Raw genomic sequence first — 17,177 nt, forward strand, 5'->3', positions numbered from 1 at the left:
TTTTACAGTGTCCTAACAAGAGTGGAAATTCCTCGTTCAGTCCTGTCGGAGCTCGACTTGTCAGGTCTTATCAATCACTTTCTTTATCCTTCTGACACCAGAATGCAGCATTCCCTGACATGCTCTTTTAGGGTTTACTAATGAAGGACAAAGATGCTTGTCAGTGATGCAAGTGTGTGTTTCAGAAGGAGTAATAGATAAGGATGATGTGCGATGACATGTTTATGCACTCTAATAGGCTTTTGGTTAATGTCCAGAGGCAAAGAAGTGTCCAAGAGCGAACCCTTTGTTAACAGAGGCGCACAGCGGTTCAAATAAAATCATTTTTTTATATTTAAAACACAACTTAGGCTAAAAGCAAATACCGGTATGATGAATGACTCGTTGCTGTTGTTTAATCAGCATAAAATGGCATAAAAAGAATCATTAGAAATGACACCAGTCAAACTGATATGTGAAATGTCTTTTGTGATCACTTCCCAGGTCGAATTTCACACCTTTTAAACATGTATGGAGATTATTGTTTTAATTCTTATATACAAATTTTTAAATCAAAGTTTTTCTACCTTTTGAATTCCTGTAAAACAAAATATGACGATGTGATATGTAATCTTGAATCAACAAGTTTCAGCCGATAATATCAATCAAACTTTAACTTTTAGCAGCACAGAGATCATATTCACAAGTTAGCTAGCTTGCAACAGCATAGTCTATATATTCCTTACCTGAAACCTTGATCCCTTTTCCTCAAAAACCCTGGTTTGCTGCCCCTCTGTCACATTTTGATTAGATTGATATCTGTGACAGATCCAGATTATAGATCAGGCTTTTTACAGTTGACTGCTTTAACAACCACATGCAGCAGACAATGGGCTCCCTCTCTTGTGTCTCTCTCTTTATGACAAAACCACTTTACAATGTTCAAATCAAAATCCTCCAATTGTTTTGTCCCTCCTGCTATAAACATTTTTAAAAATGAAATCAGAAATATGTCATAATAGGGAGCTAGATACTTTAGAAATTATGTTTCATAGTTTTAATGACCGGAAACCCAAACAAACTCGATGAATCTCGCAAGGCCCAAATTGTACATATAAGGACAGAAAACTGAGGGTGACAAACTCAACTGTTGTTGCTGAAGTACAAAGAGAACTATGTTCAGACCAGTTCAAATGCTGGGAAGTTGAAAGACTTGTTATCAAAACAATACGATCCCAGATATTTAGAACTTCATATTTAGGTCATGACCAGTTCCAGTCAACACGAAGCTCGTCGGATGAAAATCTGCACTGAGAGAAACCAGAGTTTATGGTGGCGGCCAAACTTTCATCTTGACTTTATTGATGCTTCAGAAACACATTCGTTTCGGCTTGCTGTGAGAGCCAAGAGCGAGTATTTCTCCCTGAATAACACAATCATCCATGATTGAACAACCTGAAAAATGCACTAAATGTGTGCGTAAGCGTTGGTAGTGGTGATGTGAGTTTGAGTCGGCGTGCTGACAGACAGGCAGACTGTAGTTCGTCCTGTACCGTGCTGTACTGTACTTCTCTCCTATTCGGGGAACAGAACGCTGCACGAGCCGTATTTGCCAACAGAGCTGTCAATCATGACGTAACACCCTCTTTTTTTTTAATAAAACTTGACTAACTATAAAGACAGAAACCATGTTTGAGAAAAATGTATGTGGCATGTTGATTTTGTAGTTTGACTCATGTCCCATCTGTTAACATGGAGGAGGCGTGCTTTATGACCGACACTGCAGCCAGTCAGCAGGGGGCGATAGAGATTGTTTGGCTTCTCGTTTTTATACAGTCTAGTCCTAAACTGGTCTTAAACTTTACAGCAAAGCATACCAACGCAATCACATACCAGGCCATCAAATACCAAGGCTTTGTCACAACCCTTTGACACCTGATTGACGTCTGGTTAGGCTAGTTATAAAAACAGACTGGTACAGTTAACCCTGATCTCCAGAGTAAAGGACCTGTGTTGTTAGGCCCCCAATTGCCAGTGGCTCTATACTCGTATTGAAGGGCTGCAGAGATGCTGCGAATGCTTTTGAAACAGGCAGATTTACATCGGCCTTCTTGGTCGTCCTGATGATGAAGAGTAAGAAGGACAGCTCGGGTGCACTCTCTCTCTTTTTGTGCTTATATCTGCTAATTGCTGAGCTCTATGTAATTCCAGTGTTTTCATGCAGCTCCAGAACACCCTATAGGTCAGTCTGTTTGCTGCATAAATTAATTAAATAGCCAAGTAATTTATTTTGTTTTCATACCATCTTTTAAGTAGTTTTGATCAGTGACTCATCTGTTCAACTCAGATTACATCAATGCATCTCTCAGCTGTTTAAGGTCAGCGTGTCCTCGTGATTTCTAAGTGGATATGCAAATATTAGGAGGTGTAAACTGTATAAAATACTTTAAGAGTTTTTAATGTTTAGTGGCTCCTTTTAATGCACTTGCTCCTCAGATCTGCTGACGGTGTTTGTACAAAAGAGACATGAATCGTAAGCACGTTTCTTTTAATTTAATAGTGACATAAAAGTTGACCTGACATGCTCTCTGCTTGCTAACGTTTACTGAGTGTGTTAGTGTGTGTGTCACAGCTGAGCGGCAGGCTGTATATTTAAGGTGAAACTCTCCTAAATAATCCCTAATGTTCCTGAGGCTTTGACAGGCCCTGTTTACTTTACAGCTCCAAGGCGAAAGCCTCTGGGTCACATGAGATGATTAAACCTTGCGTTGTTTCTCCTGCTGATATTAATGAGCTTCTGCAGATCCACAGGTAAATTCAACCGAGTGAAGAGACTAAACTTATTAAGCAGATAATTTGAAAGTGACCCTGGGAATACTTCAAAAGGAAGAACACATCAGGGCTTGTTGTGGAACGCTTGAACCTGTTTTGCACTTGTGTTAAACTCGTGCCTGTGAAGGGGAAGGAAGAAGCCTCGCAGCGTTATTCAGCATGCAGACCGTGTGTGCAAACATCGCTTCCTTTGGCTTGTGGCCTCACAACAACCTAATCTTTAGCAGTCGCTCTTTGCTTGGCCTTGCCCGAACTGTCTCTTGTACTCTCTTGCTATTTTCCATTGTGCAAGTTCCATAAGATCGTTGCGAGTTGATATCTTACTAATGTAATCTAAGAAATGCTATTAGGGCTGTTTGGCTCAAAAAGGAGGGATTAAATTCAAGCTGCACTACATGTGCTGACAAATTCACTGAAGATTAATGTCTGTAGTTTAAACTCATCCTGTCAGGAAATGTATTTGAAGATAAGATGCACTCCTGTTTCTGCCTCACATTGTCATAGAAATACCCCCTGAACATTTGGACGCTGTAACTGGTCTTTACATGGAAACAAGCCAGAAACACGACAGAGTAGGGCTCAGTAAGGACGGCTGCCATATGCAGGCATATGAGCGAAAACTTTCCTTTCCTTTTTCTGTGTCTGTCACCTGTTGAAAGTTGCTGCAGCAGCTGGTGCATCACAGCTGCAGACAGTAACTATGTTTCACTGCCCTCTTCTGGTTGAACGGAGGAACAACACCATCAAAATGCTTTCTACAGGAAAGCATAACATCAACGTGATAGCTCCCTCCGGTGGTCCTACAGGAGACAGCATCACTGTGCACACAAATCTTCTGCTTCTTCCTTTCAGTTGATCACAGTTGCGATGCTCTGAACTGAACAAAATAAATAAAGCACAAATCACCCAAAACAAACAAAAAGCCTTTTGAGTAACTCACCGTCTCCTCTTGTTATCTCTGTCACATTTCTGTGATGCCTGCTGGAGGCCTTTCATTGGAAGAAATGTAAAGTGATACCTCGACCTTTCAGCGTGTCTACCTGCTGTCAATAATCCATCTCTTTGATGCACCTTTAACTAACATTATCTAAGTCTGAATCCTTTTCAAACATTGACCATGTAGTTGCACATCAGTAAAAATAAGACATAAATGAAATAAAATAAACACCACCTAGCCATTAAAATAGAACAAAATGTTAAAATGTGAGCAACCAACCTGCTTTCATCTCGCTATCTACAGATGTGTCAAATGTACAAACATTTATATGTTTCATGAATCCCATGAAAAGACCAAAACAAACATTTTTGTCATCCTAATACTCTTGTAAGTAACAAGTATTGTCTAAGTATCTGAAGCTGATATATAGTTGATACGGCTCATTCCTCTGTTGTTGTCAGGAAACATCGTCAGTGACTTAAGACATGCACACCATCCTCGTTCCATAATGCTCACTAACGCACCTAATATATATTAATCTGTGATACATTATAGTCCTAAAAAACATTTTTCTTTCTATTTTATATTTTAGGTTCTTTGATTATTGATTCAGATCCTAAATGAAAATACACAAACCTGTTAGATCTCCTGAATAACACTTCTTATAGCTGGAGCTGTTGGACGTGCCGTAGGTTGGGAAAGTTGGCCGACTTTAAAGTTCAGACTTTTTGGAGGCAGGAAAGAGTTCACTCATTTAAACATGATCAACTCCAACTACGACTTTAACTTACCAACCATTTCTGCCATTTTCTCTCTGCTGTCTGAGGATTTGTCTTTGATTTAATGTATTCAACAAGTTTGCAGGTATTTTAAAGTAGCCAGTTTGTCTGCAGATTAGCAGCTTACGCTAGTTGGCTAATGTTAGCTGTCACCATTCGCTCTGCACACTTTTCATGTCAGTCATCAAATACCTTTTTTTTTTACCTTAGCTATTTATTACCTTTAAACTTTTGTGAAATGCGTTTTGCTGATAATACTTCTAATATATTTATTTATTTGTAATCTTTAATGTAGCATTTCTACTTTTAATTGTCAGTGTTTTTACTGAGGAAATGTTCTGAACATATCACAATCTTGCACACATACACCTTTTATACACAGCCTGTATTATACTCATAATAATAGGTGTGATATTTTGTGTAACCCCAGAATAATATTTGTTGTTCCCTGTGTATCTGTGGATCTATTTCTTTTACACCTGAGCATTAAAGAGTGAATGAAAACAACATTTTGTAATCTGAACAGACCGAGGTGGTGGACCTTTTAAGAAATGTTGCTTGACTTGATTATTTTTATATTTTGCATTGGAATTTATTAAGTTCATTAAACACACAATAAACAACAGCACATCTCAGTGGTCAAAGTCTTGACCTGTGAGTCCGCTGCAGCAGTGAGAGCAGGTTCATCAGGAGAGGTTTTGGAGGTTTAACAGCAGGAACTCCAGCTGTGTTAGCCCTCTGGTGGATTTTACTCCTGGCATGTAAGCGTCTGGTGGAGGTGACGACACAGGAAAGGGTGGTCTGCAGGTTTGCTGCTCTCTTTCAGAGAAGTTAGTGTTGTTGAAGGCATTAAGCTCTGCAACGTAATTGTTCAGGCGAGCTGGAAGAGCTGGACGCTTCTTAAAGATGGGCAGTGCATAAGGATCCTTCATGGCCTGAGCCTTTGTTATAGGCCGGGGCTCATCAGGGGGGATCAGTGGAGCTGATGGCCGTGGCACAACAGGATAAGCTGGGAGAACTGGGCGCTTCTGTCGGACAGGCAGTGCATATGGATCAGACACATTCTCCTGAACTGCTGTGCTGATGTCAGACTGAGCAGGCGGAGCAGGCGAAGCTGGACACTTCTTCAGGACAGGCAGTGCATTTGGATCAGGCACGTCCTCCTGAACTGCTGTGCTGACGTCAGACTGAGCAATCGGAGCAGGCGGAGCAGCCGGAGCAGGAAGAGCTGGATGTTTCTTCAGGACAGGCAGTGCATATGGATCAGGCACGTCCTCCTGAACTGCTGTGCTGACGTTGGACTGAGCAGGCGGAGCAGGCGAAGCTGGACACTTCTTCAGGACAGGCAGTGCATTTGGATCAGGCACGTCCTCCTGAACTGCTGTGCTGACGTCAGACTGAGCAATCGGAGCAGGCGGAGCAGCCGGAGCAGGAAGAGCTGGAGGAGCAGGAGGAGCAGGAGGAGCAGGCGGAGCAGGCGGAGCAGGAGGAGCAGGAAGAGCTGGACCCGCAGTAGAGTCTGGGTCTCTGGCGAGCTCAGGTTCCTCCTCTGGTTCTGGTTCAGCAGTGGAGGTCGGACGAGCCGGACCTTCAGGACTCTTGGATTGAAAGATCCCACAAATCTGTTCCACTGCGACCTCAACAATGTCATTCAGCAGCACTGATGAAAAACTTTGGATCCTGTTCTTCAAGACGTCAAGTGGACACGCCTGTCTGATCATTGTTAAGATGGACTCGACCATTTCATCCCGGAGGGAGCCGGAGAAGGTGGCCTGACGCTCCATGGTGGTGAGGGCTTCGGAGACCCCGTCCATAACGGCCTGTGTCACACTGACAGACATTTTGCTGAGCCGCTGGGAAGCCATGTTTAGGATGGGGCGGGGTGGAAGCACCCAGAAGCCCTGCAGGACTCTGGGAACAACCTCCAGCACCACCTCTTGTGGACGGAGCAGTTTGACGCTGGGGGACTGCCGCTGCCTCTCTCGCAGGATCTTTGCATAGTCTTTAGCTGCGCTGAGCACTTTAGGATTTCTGTGGGTTAGAGTTGTAAAAATGAAACCTTTAGAGTTTCACAGAGATATTAAAACCAGTGTACTTTAACAGCTATGTGTCAAATGTGACTTACTGAAAACCAGGAGGTGAGGCCTCGGGGGATTGGAGGAGCATTTTAGCTTGAAACGCAACATCCCTCATTTTGTTGTTGTTGTTCACTGACCACGCCTGAAACACAAAATCAGATATTGAGTTTAGTTTTGAAATATTTCCACAATAAATGAAACAATTTACTCAAAGTCACTTTAAGTCTTGTCAGGATTTTAGTCTTACCAGTGACAGCAGAGGCTTGGCCTCCTCCTCATCGAAATCCTCCACTTCAAACTCCCAAAGGCTTCAAACAGACACAAACAGAAGCGTTATCTTTGCTGTTCCCGTCTACATCATTAGAGTGATCTTAGTGTGACATGAGCAGAGTTCAGGGTGTCTGCATGAGTCTCAGATACTTACCGCTCTCTCAGCGAACTGGCGCTCCGCTCAAAAATCAAGCTGGTCATGTCTTCAGCCGTCACCTGAGATGGGATCTGGTGTTTCTGCTGAAGCTTGAGGAGTTCAGTCACCACTGCAATCTAAATATATAAAGAAGGTTCATCTTCAAGCATGAGACGGAGTCCAACATAAATGACATTTAATAAACGTGTGGGCCTGGAAAGACGAGCGTACGTACCTGAGATTTGTAACTGCTTTCATGCCAGCAGATCTGCAGAGCCCGATTATAGATGGATGTGCCAAACAACACCTTTAAAGGAAACAACATGTTACTTTTACCGCTCAGGAGTTTTTCTAAAAGAGTCTGAAAAGGTTTAAAGTGTTACTCCAAAAAAACAAGACATGAAACTCTTCAACTTACCCTGATGGGTCTGTAGACTGCTCCACTTCCTTCAGAGAAAGCCATTGATACTTTGTTGCTGTATTACAATACAGGACAAAAGACAACGCGTGTGTTGCTGTATATCACAATACAGAACAAACAATACAATAAAAACAACAGTGAAAACTTTCCAAATATCTTGTTCAAGAGAAAACTCGAGAGCAGCCGACACGATCGATGCTTCAGGCAGGAAAGAGCAGACTGAGCTCAGGGTGGTGTCTTTTAAACTCTCTGCAGTAGAGTGCTGGCGCTGAGGTCACACTTATAGAACGGAACTCTTCATGTCAATCACTGGCTGGTCACCAGGGCAACACCCACTGCATCTGACCTGTTATTGTATAAAATGCAAAGTATATAATCACCATTAAGTCACTACTCTAAAAAGCTGCATACACCTGCTTTTTGTTACAACGAGGCTATTTTAGATCAATCCTGTTAAAAGCATCTCTTACAGTACTGTCACACATGTAATGCTCCAGCGTGGAACATAAGACAAAGGTTGGTTTGTGATCTGCACCCAGATAGAGAGCTGTTCTGTCCCTTTATACCTCGGCTCAGTCCTGCCTCTCTGGCTGAGCTCAACAAAGATGTGCAATTAACACGTTCTCATACACGTCTGTGACAAAGGGACAAAAGACATGGGACAAGTTACAACTCAAAGTTACCTGAGTTGCTGTTGTAAAGTCAAAGGACTAGAGATGGGACAATGAATGAGATGGGTTAAGGTGTGATTTTTCAAAGCAGAACAAAGGCCTCATCCTAGGGATTCATTATTCAGTGTGAAGTAGTTTTTCTCAACACAGGACTTTATACAGGAGAAGCAGACACTGACATCATGAAGTTACACTGTCCAGGACTAAACATGATCAAACATAATTTCTCGTTTTAACGTCTAAAAACTCCTGAAACAAACCAGTGAGCCACAATGACGTACGGGTTCACATGTTTCTTAAGTGAGCACAGGGACTGTGGTTAATGTGGCCCTGCTTCCTTATGTACTTATGCTCATCAAATGTGTATTAATCCACAGAAGAAAATAGTCCCCAGTAAATGCATCACTTCTTTCTGTTTGAGTTATGGTACTAAAAACAACACTGTTGGAAATTATATTCTGAAAGATTAAAGTATTTATTTCTGCCCTCCACCTGAGGAGGCTGGAAAGTGCAGAGAGAATAAAACTGTTGTTTTACTGTCTTTTTTCTCCTTAAACATTGTTTCCTCTGATTAATTATTTGTTCTAATGTGATAACCTGTTTGTTGTTGAGCTTTCTCTGCAACCAAAAAACACCTTATTTCCCAAATATTACAAACACTGCAAACAAAGCAGCATTATTTCTTTTAAAGTCACGTCTTCCAAAGATGCAACAAAATGCATTTGTCTGCATTTCTGTGGTTTATTTTTAGTCAGTCCTACATACACGGCCCTGCTGCCTTGTGAACATGAGAGCTCATCAAATGTGTATAAATCCGCAGGAGAATATAGTCCCAATAAATGCTGCGTCTCCACATGTTTGAGTAAAAGTGCTAAACATTATGGTGGGCAGCTGTTTTAGGAAATTACTGACATATTTCTAAAATGCAAGTTTGGTTGGTTGGTTAATGCTGGTCTCTCTGATTAATGTTCAATGGTAAATAGACTGCACTATTAAAGCGCCTTTCTCGTCTTCTGATGACTCAAAGCTCTTTACACCACATGTCAGCATTCATCTTTTCGAACACTAATTTAGCGCCATACAAGGTCACTAATCAGCCAATCACAGTCACACACAGCAGGCTCTGTCTCCAGGTTGGGTTCGCTGTCTTGCCCGGGGATGCTTCGGCTTGCAGACAAGGACTCACACACAGCCGCCCCGTGTGTTATGTGTCGTATGTTTTAATCTGTTCACTTATTTTGTGCTTTTTTTGCACCCAGAAACCAGCGTGTTTGACCCCTAAGTAACAAACAAACACACAGAATATAAAATAGCATTCTTTATTTTGAGGTCATATCTTCCAGAGATACAAAAAATACATTTAAATAACATATATTAAGAGCACAATACAATGATGAGCCAACAGTGTAATAACCTCTGAACATACTATACAAAAGGCACATGCTCTAAACCTCAGTATTAACATCATGTGTCCTACAATAAGTGCCATGTGGCTGGAACGTTGGAGTCAGTTTGCTGGTCGCTAGAGCCAACTGGAAGTAGCTCAGTGCATCAAACGCATCCTACAGATATCACAGAGCAGAGGTCAGCACAGGTATCATCTGACTTAAACATAACATGTTCACATTTAAGGCTAACTTGTCATTCATGTTTATTTAAGCGAAACTTTAATGTATATATTCTGTTTGCTACTGTACCTTCAGATTGTGTAGCGTGAGATTGCCCAGCCTGCAGTAGACCTTGGTGTAGTAGCGAGCCTCTGTAGGATGCTCCAGGACGGGCGGACACAGGGACAGTGACTTGAGGTAGTAGTTTTCTGCCATCTCGTACTGCTGCAGGCTGTAGTAGACTGTAGCCAGACGATGGTAGGCCGTCCTCTTGTTCACATGCACGCCTGCAGACAAATAACAATGCTGTCTGCTTTGGTATTTCTAAGACAGCAGAACTAAGCTGGCTTTATATTACTATTAAAAGTTAACAGTTTAAAGACACTGATTCTGTGATAAGTCATGCTCGGTACCTGTCTTGCTGGCAATCTGAACTGCCAGTGTTGCGTACTGCAGAGCCTCCTCCTGCTCATCCTGGTTCATTAACAGCTCCGTCAGTTTACTCAACAAACGGAACTCTGAGTGGATGTCCTTGATGCTCCGTGCAAATGGCAGACTGCCATCCTGAAGACAATCAGTGAATAGTTTAATTTAGATCAGATGATAAATATTAATTTAGAGCCTCTGTAAATTTGGCTGGAAAGAGTGAAAATGATATCAAAGTTGAGTTTCATAAAGTGTCCACAAAAATCTGAGTGAAGATAAATGTTTCAAACACAGCTCATTTTGCTGTCAAGTACATTTCTCACGAATGTGTGCGCATAGACCAATGGCTGTATATATAAATGGACGACATGTTTCCATCTGCCCTCATTGTACGAAACTGATGCCAAAATACCCCCTATGACGGGCGCTGCCGTCTTGCGATGGTGACATCATTTGGAGCCAGAGTTGCACAGTAGAGATCGGCGAGTGGAGCCACCATAGCCACTTCCACTAACCAAAACACACACTTACATTATTGGAAACCCCCCCGGCAAAGATCCCGCACATCAGCGGGTTTAACAGCAGAACAGCTTCTTGTGTTGGTCTGAAGCAGACGTTCACAGATATGTAAACTTCACTGACTGTAGTGATTGTTTTAGTTACGTCTCCTCTCGTCGTTCCTCCTTATCCAGAACAGATCAGCTGCAGGAGCCGGATTTGTCAACAGAGATGTCAATCATCCTTTTTATAGCATCAAATAACTCATTAATTTCAATTGTTCACTGAGAGTTAGATAAAAGAAATCTCTGTTGTCCATATCAGCATTAGCATATTGCACATGCTACATTAGCTGAGATTCCCTAATCTGTCTCAAAGCTGAGAATACTTTGCTCAATAATGACTCTGTAGCTTGAAAATATTATGAAGCTAATATTATGAAACGACACGAAACACCTGCTGCCAAAAAACAGATCATCAGCAGCTCATACTAAACTCCAGCAGCCAAAAACAGCTTGGTCCGAGGAGGACACTAATGCTGGATGATGACTGTTGTGTGACTTCTTCCTACTTAATTGTAAGTAATGTTTGTAATAAATGTCTGAGCATTACCACGCCAAACTAAAACCCAACATCAGGAGCGTTTAAAGAAACGTTAATGACATTATTTCAATTTTGAATTGAAATAACTTTTGTATACTTTCTAGGTGCTTACTACTTTGTACATAATCCCTAAATTAGTTAGAGAGCTTGTGTGGATTTGGGTTTCCAGATTGAACCTTGCGTTGTTTCTCCTGCTGATATTAATGAGCTTCTGCAGATCCACAGGTGAATTCAACCGAGTGAAGAGACTAAACTTATTAAGCAGAAGTCTCTGCAGATAATTTGAAAGTGACCCTGGGAATACTTGAAAAGGAAGAACACATCAGTGCTTGTTTTGGAACGCTTGGACGTGTTTTGCACTTGTGTTAAACTCGTGCCTGTGAAGGGGAAGGAAGAAGCCTCGCAGCGTTATTCAGCATGCAGACCGTGTGTGCAAACATCGCTTCCTTTGGCGTGTGGCCTCACAACAACCTAATCTTTAGCAGTTGCTCTTTGCTTGGCCTTGCCTGAACTGTCTCTTGTACTCTCTTGCTATTAGGGATTAAATTCAAGCTGCACTACATGTGCTGACAAATTCACTGAAGATTAATGTCTGTAGTTTAAACTCATCCTGTCAGGAAATGTATTTGAAGATAAGATGCACTCCTGTTTCTGCCTCACATTGTCATAGAAATACCTCCTGAACATTTGGACGCTGTTACTGGTCTTTACATGGAAACAAGCCAGAAACACGACAGAGGACACTTCCCATTATGCTCAGTAAGGACTGCTGCCATATGCAGGCATATGAGTGAAAACTTTCCTTTCCTTTTTCTGTGTCTGTCACCTGTTGAAAGTTGCTGCAGCAGCTGGTGCATCACAGCTGCAGACAGTAACTATGTTTCACTGCCCTCTTCTGGTTGAACGGAGGAACAACACCATCAAACATGTTATGCTTGTTATGCATGTTACGCTATAAATCAGGGGTACTCAATTAAACTTGAAAGAGGTCCAGATAGAGCAAGCAAAGGTCCAGAACATCATACTGTCTGACCTGCGTTATGATTCAGTACATTTATACATTTTGAACGTCTGTCAAATCAAATAAAGAAAATACAATTAGGCGAAATCGTTTTTACAACAACGCTTATAACTTCTACACAGAGCTCTTATAAGTTAACAATAATAATAATGAATACTTCAATATTGGTTAAGGAAATATAGTGTTTTTTATTAATTTATTAATTATTAAATTTTATTTCATGTTTTGCCGAAATGCTGTTGCATTAGACTTTTTCTCATGGTGTGTCATGTTGAGTTTTAAAACAGGCAATGACTATGAAATAAATAATATTTAAACGCACTGTACACTGACGGACTGCTGGAGAGAGCGAGAGGTAGAGAGAGAGGGCACATACCGGTACATATAAGAACAGAACTGTGGAAATAAGTGGAAAATTAGTCATGAAGATGAAGCCTGATGTAGCTCTCTGTAACCCTTAGGTTTATCAATAAAGTGTTTGAACTAAACTGCGGCCTGGAGTCTCTGTTAACAGAGACAGACGGAGTGACAGTGTCAGACAGTGTCCGCGTTTAATAATCACCACAGTCACGGAACATATACGAGTCTGTCCAGTCTTAAAAGCTCGATTTTCTCTACTGCTCTCATTTTAGAGCACGCCATGTCTACTTTTCCCTAACTCACTTATTTTCTCCCACTGTGTCCCTGTAACTCTCTTGTCGGCTGGCTCTTCAGTCTCTGTATTCTCACACACCCACTGGGTCAGTCGCGATTTTAATCTGAGTGACAGATTTGATTGGCTGAGTAGCGTTACGTGTGATTTTCAACGAATGCATTGGTCTGCGAGTTTCTTGGACCCCCCAATCACTACCGCAAAGACAAAAAAGCTGCGCAAGTTAAAATAGTTGCGCTTGTCAAAACTGTATATAGGTCCGGGTCCGGATCCGGACCGCGGTCCGCCATTTGGGGACCGCTTATAGCTCCCTCTGGTGGTCCTACAGGAGACAGCATCACTGTGCACACAAATTTGCTGCTTCTTCCTTTCAGTTGATCACAGTTGCGATGCTCTGAACTGAACAAAATAGATAAAGCGCAAATCACCCAAAAAATCAAAAAGCCTTTTGAGTAATTCACCGTCTCCTCTTGTTATCTCACACGTTTCTGTGATGCCTGCTGGAGGCCTTTCATTGGAAGAAATGTAAAGTGATACCTCGACCTTTCAGTGTGTCTACCTGCTGTCAATAATCCATCTCTTTGATGCACCTTTAACTAACATTATCTAAGTCTGAAACCTTTGCAAACATTGACCATGTAGTTGCACATCAGTAAAAATAAGACATAAATAAAATAATAAAAACACCACCTAGCCATTAAAATAGAACCAAATGTTAAAATGTGAGCAACCAACCTGCTTTCTTCTCGCTATCTACAGATGTGTCAAATGTACAAACATTTATATGTTTCATGAATCCCATGAAGAGACCCAAACAAATCATCCTATTACTGTTGTAAGTAACAAGTATTGTCTAAGTATCTGAAGCTGATGTATAGTTGATACGGCTCATTCCTCTGTTGTTGTCAGGAAACATCGTCAGTGACTTAAGACATGCACACCATCCTCGTTCCATAATGCTCACTAACGCACCTAATATATATTAATCTGTGACACATTGTAGTCCTAACAAATGCACATTTTTCTTTCTATTTTATATTTTAGGTTCTTTGATTATTTATTCAGATCCTAAATGAAAATACACAAACCTGTTAGATCTCCTGAATAACACTTCTTATAGCTGGAGCTGTTGGACGTGCCGTAGGTTGGGAAAGTAGGCCGACTTTAAAGTTCAGACTTTTTGGAGGCAGGAAAGAGTTCATTCATTTAAACATGATCAACTCCAACTACGACTCCAACTTACCAATCATTTCTGCCATTTTCTCTCTGCTGTCTGAGGATTTGTCTTTGATTAAATGTATTCAACAAGTCTGCAGGTATTTTAACTTAGCCAGTTTGTCTGCAGGTTAGCAGCTTAAGCTAGTTGGCTAATGTTAGCTGTCACCATTCACTCTGCACACTTTTCATGTCAGTCATCAAATACCTTTTTTTTTTTACATTTTTTTACCTTAGCTATTTATTACCTTTAAACTTTTGTGAAATACATTTTGCTGATAATACTTCTAATATATGTATTTATTTGTAATCTTTAATGTAGCATTTCTACTTTTAATTGTCAGTGTTTTTACTGAGGAAATGTTCTGAACATATCACAATCTTGCACACATACACCTTTTATACACAGCCTGTATTATACTCATAATAATAGGTGTGATATTTTGTGTAACCCCAGAATAATATTTGTTGTTCCCTGTGTATCTGTGGATCTATTTCTTTTACACCTGAGCATTAAAGAGTGAATGAAAACAACATTTTGTAATCTGAACAGACCGAGGTGGTGGACCTTTTAAGAAATGTTGCTTGACTTGATTCTTTTTATATTTTGCATTTGAATTTATTAAGTTCATTAAACACACAATAAACAACAGCACATCTCAGTGGTCAAAGTCTTGACCTGTGAGTCCGCTGCAGCAGTGAGAGCAGGTTCATCAGGAGAGGTTTTGGAGGTTTAACAGCAGGAACTCCAGCTGTGTTAGCCCTCTGGTGGATTTTACTCCTGGCATGTAAGTGTCTGGTGGAGGTGACGACACAGGAAAGGGTGGTCTGCAGGTTTGCTGCTCTCTTTCAGAGGAGTTGGTGTTGTTGAAGGCATTAAGCTCTGCAACGTAATTGTTCAGGCGAGCTGGAAGAGCTGGACGCTTCTTAAAGATGGGCAGTGCATAAGGATCCTTCAGGGCCTGAGCCTTTGTTATAGGCCAGGGCTCATCAGGGGGGATCAGTGGAGCTGATGGCCGTGGCACAACAGGATAAGCTGGGAAATCTGGGCGCTTCTTCAGGACAGGCAGTGCATATGGATCAGGCACGTCCTCCTGAACTGCTGTGCTGATGTCAGACTGAGCAGGCGGAGCAGGCGAAGCTGGACGCTTCTTCAGGACAGGCAGTGCATTTGGATCAGGCACGTCCTCCTGAACTGCTGTGCTTACGTCAGACTGAGCAATCGGAGCAGGCGGAGCAGCCGGAGCAGGAAGAGCTGGAGGAGCAGGAGGAGCTGGAGGAGCAGACTGAACAGGCGGAGCAGGAAGAGCTGGACCCGCAGTAGAGTCTTGTTCTCTGGCGAGCTCAGGTTCCTCCTCTGGTTCTGGTTCAGCAGTGGAGGTCAGACGAGTCGGACCTTCAGGACTCTTGGATTGAAAGATCCCACAAATCTGTTCCACTGCGACCTCAACAATGTCATTCAGCAGCACTGATGAAAAACTTTGGATCCTGTTCTTCAAGACGTCAAGTGGACACGCCTGTCTGATCATTGTTAAGATGGACTCGACCATTTCATCCCGGAGGGAGCCGGAGAAGGTGGCCTGACGCTCCATGGTGGTGAGGGCTTTGGAGACCCCGTCCATAACGGCCTGTGTCACACTGACAGACATTTTGCTGAGCCGCTGGGAAGCCATGTTTAGGATGGGCCGGGGTGGAAGCACCCAGAAGCCCTGCAGGACTCTGGGAACAACCTCCAGCACCACCTCTTGTGGACGGAGCAGTTTGACGCTGGGGGACTGCCGCTGCCTCTCTCGCAGGATCTTTGCATAGTCTTTAGCTGCGCTGAGCACTTTAGGATTTCTGTGGGTTAGAGTTGTTCAAATGAAACCTTTAGAGTTTCACAGAGATATTAAAACCAGTGTACTTTAACAGCTATGTGTCAAATGTGACTTACTGAAAACCAGGAGGTGAGGCCTCGGGGGATTGGAGGAGCATTTTAGCTTGAAACGCAACATCCCTCATTTTGTTGTTGTTGTTCACTGACCAGGCCTGAAACACAAAATCAGATATTGAGTTTAGTTTTGAAATATTTCCACAATAAATGAAACAATTTACTCAAAGTCACTTTAAGTCTTGTCAGGATTTTAGTCTTACCAGTGACAGCAGAGGTTTGGCCTCCTCCTCATCGAAATCCTCCACTTCAAACTCCCAAAGGCTTCAAACAGACACAAACAGAAGCGTTATCTTTGCTGTTCCCGTCTACATCATTAGAGTGATCTTAGTGAGACATGAGCAGAGTTCAGGGTGTCTGCATGAGTCTCAGATACTTACCGCTCTCTCAGCGAACTGGCGCTCCGCTCAAAAATCAAGCTGGTCATGTCTTCAGCAGTCACCTGAGATGGGATCTGGTGTTTCTGCTGAAGCTTGAGGAGTTCAGTCACCACTGCAATCTAAAATATATAAAGAAGGTTCATCTTCAAGCATGAGGTGGAGTCCAACATAAATGACATTTAATAAACGTGTGGGCCTGGAAAGACGAGCGTACATACCTGAGATTTGTAACTGCTTTCATGCCAGCAGATCTGCAGAGCCCGATTATAGATGGATGTGCCAAACAACACCTTTAAAGGAAATAACATGTTATTTTTACCGTTCAGGAGTTTTTCTAAAAGAGTCTGAAAAGGTTTAAAGTGTTACTCCAAAAAAACAAGACATGAAACTCTTCAACTTACCCTGATGGGTCTGTAGACTGCTCCACTTCCTTCAGAGAAAGCCATTGATACTTTGTTGCTGTATTACAACACAGGACAAAAGACAACGCGTGTGTTGCTGTATATCACAATACAGAACAAACAATACAATAAAAACAACAGTGAAAACTTTCCAAATATCTTGTACAAGAGAAAACTCGAGAGCAGCCGACACGATCGATGCTTCAGGCAGGAAAGAGCAGACTGAGCTCAGGGTGGTGTCTTTTAAACTCTCTGCAGTAGAGTGCTGGCGCTGAGGTCACACTTATAGAATGGAACTCATCATGTCAATCTCTGGCTGGTCACCAGGGCAACACTTACTG

Source organism: Semicossyphus pulcher, unplaced genomic scaffold, assembly GCF_022749685.1.
Source record: "Semicossyphus pulcher isolate SPU_LCO1_2020_fin unplaced genomic scaffold, fSemPul1.0.p SCAF_2, whole genome shotgun sequence".
Lineage (NCBI taxonomy): Eukaryota > Metazoa > Chordata > Actinopteri > Labriformes > Labridae > Semicossyphus > Semicossyphus pulcher.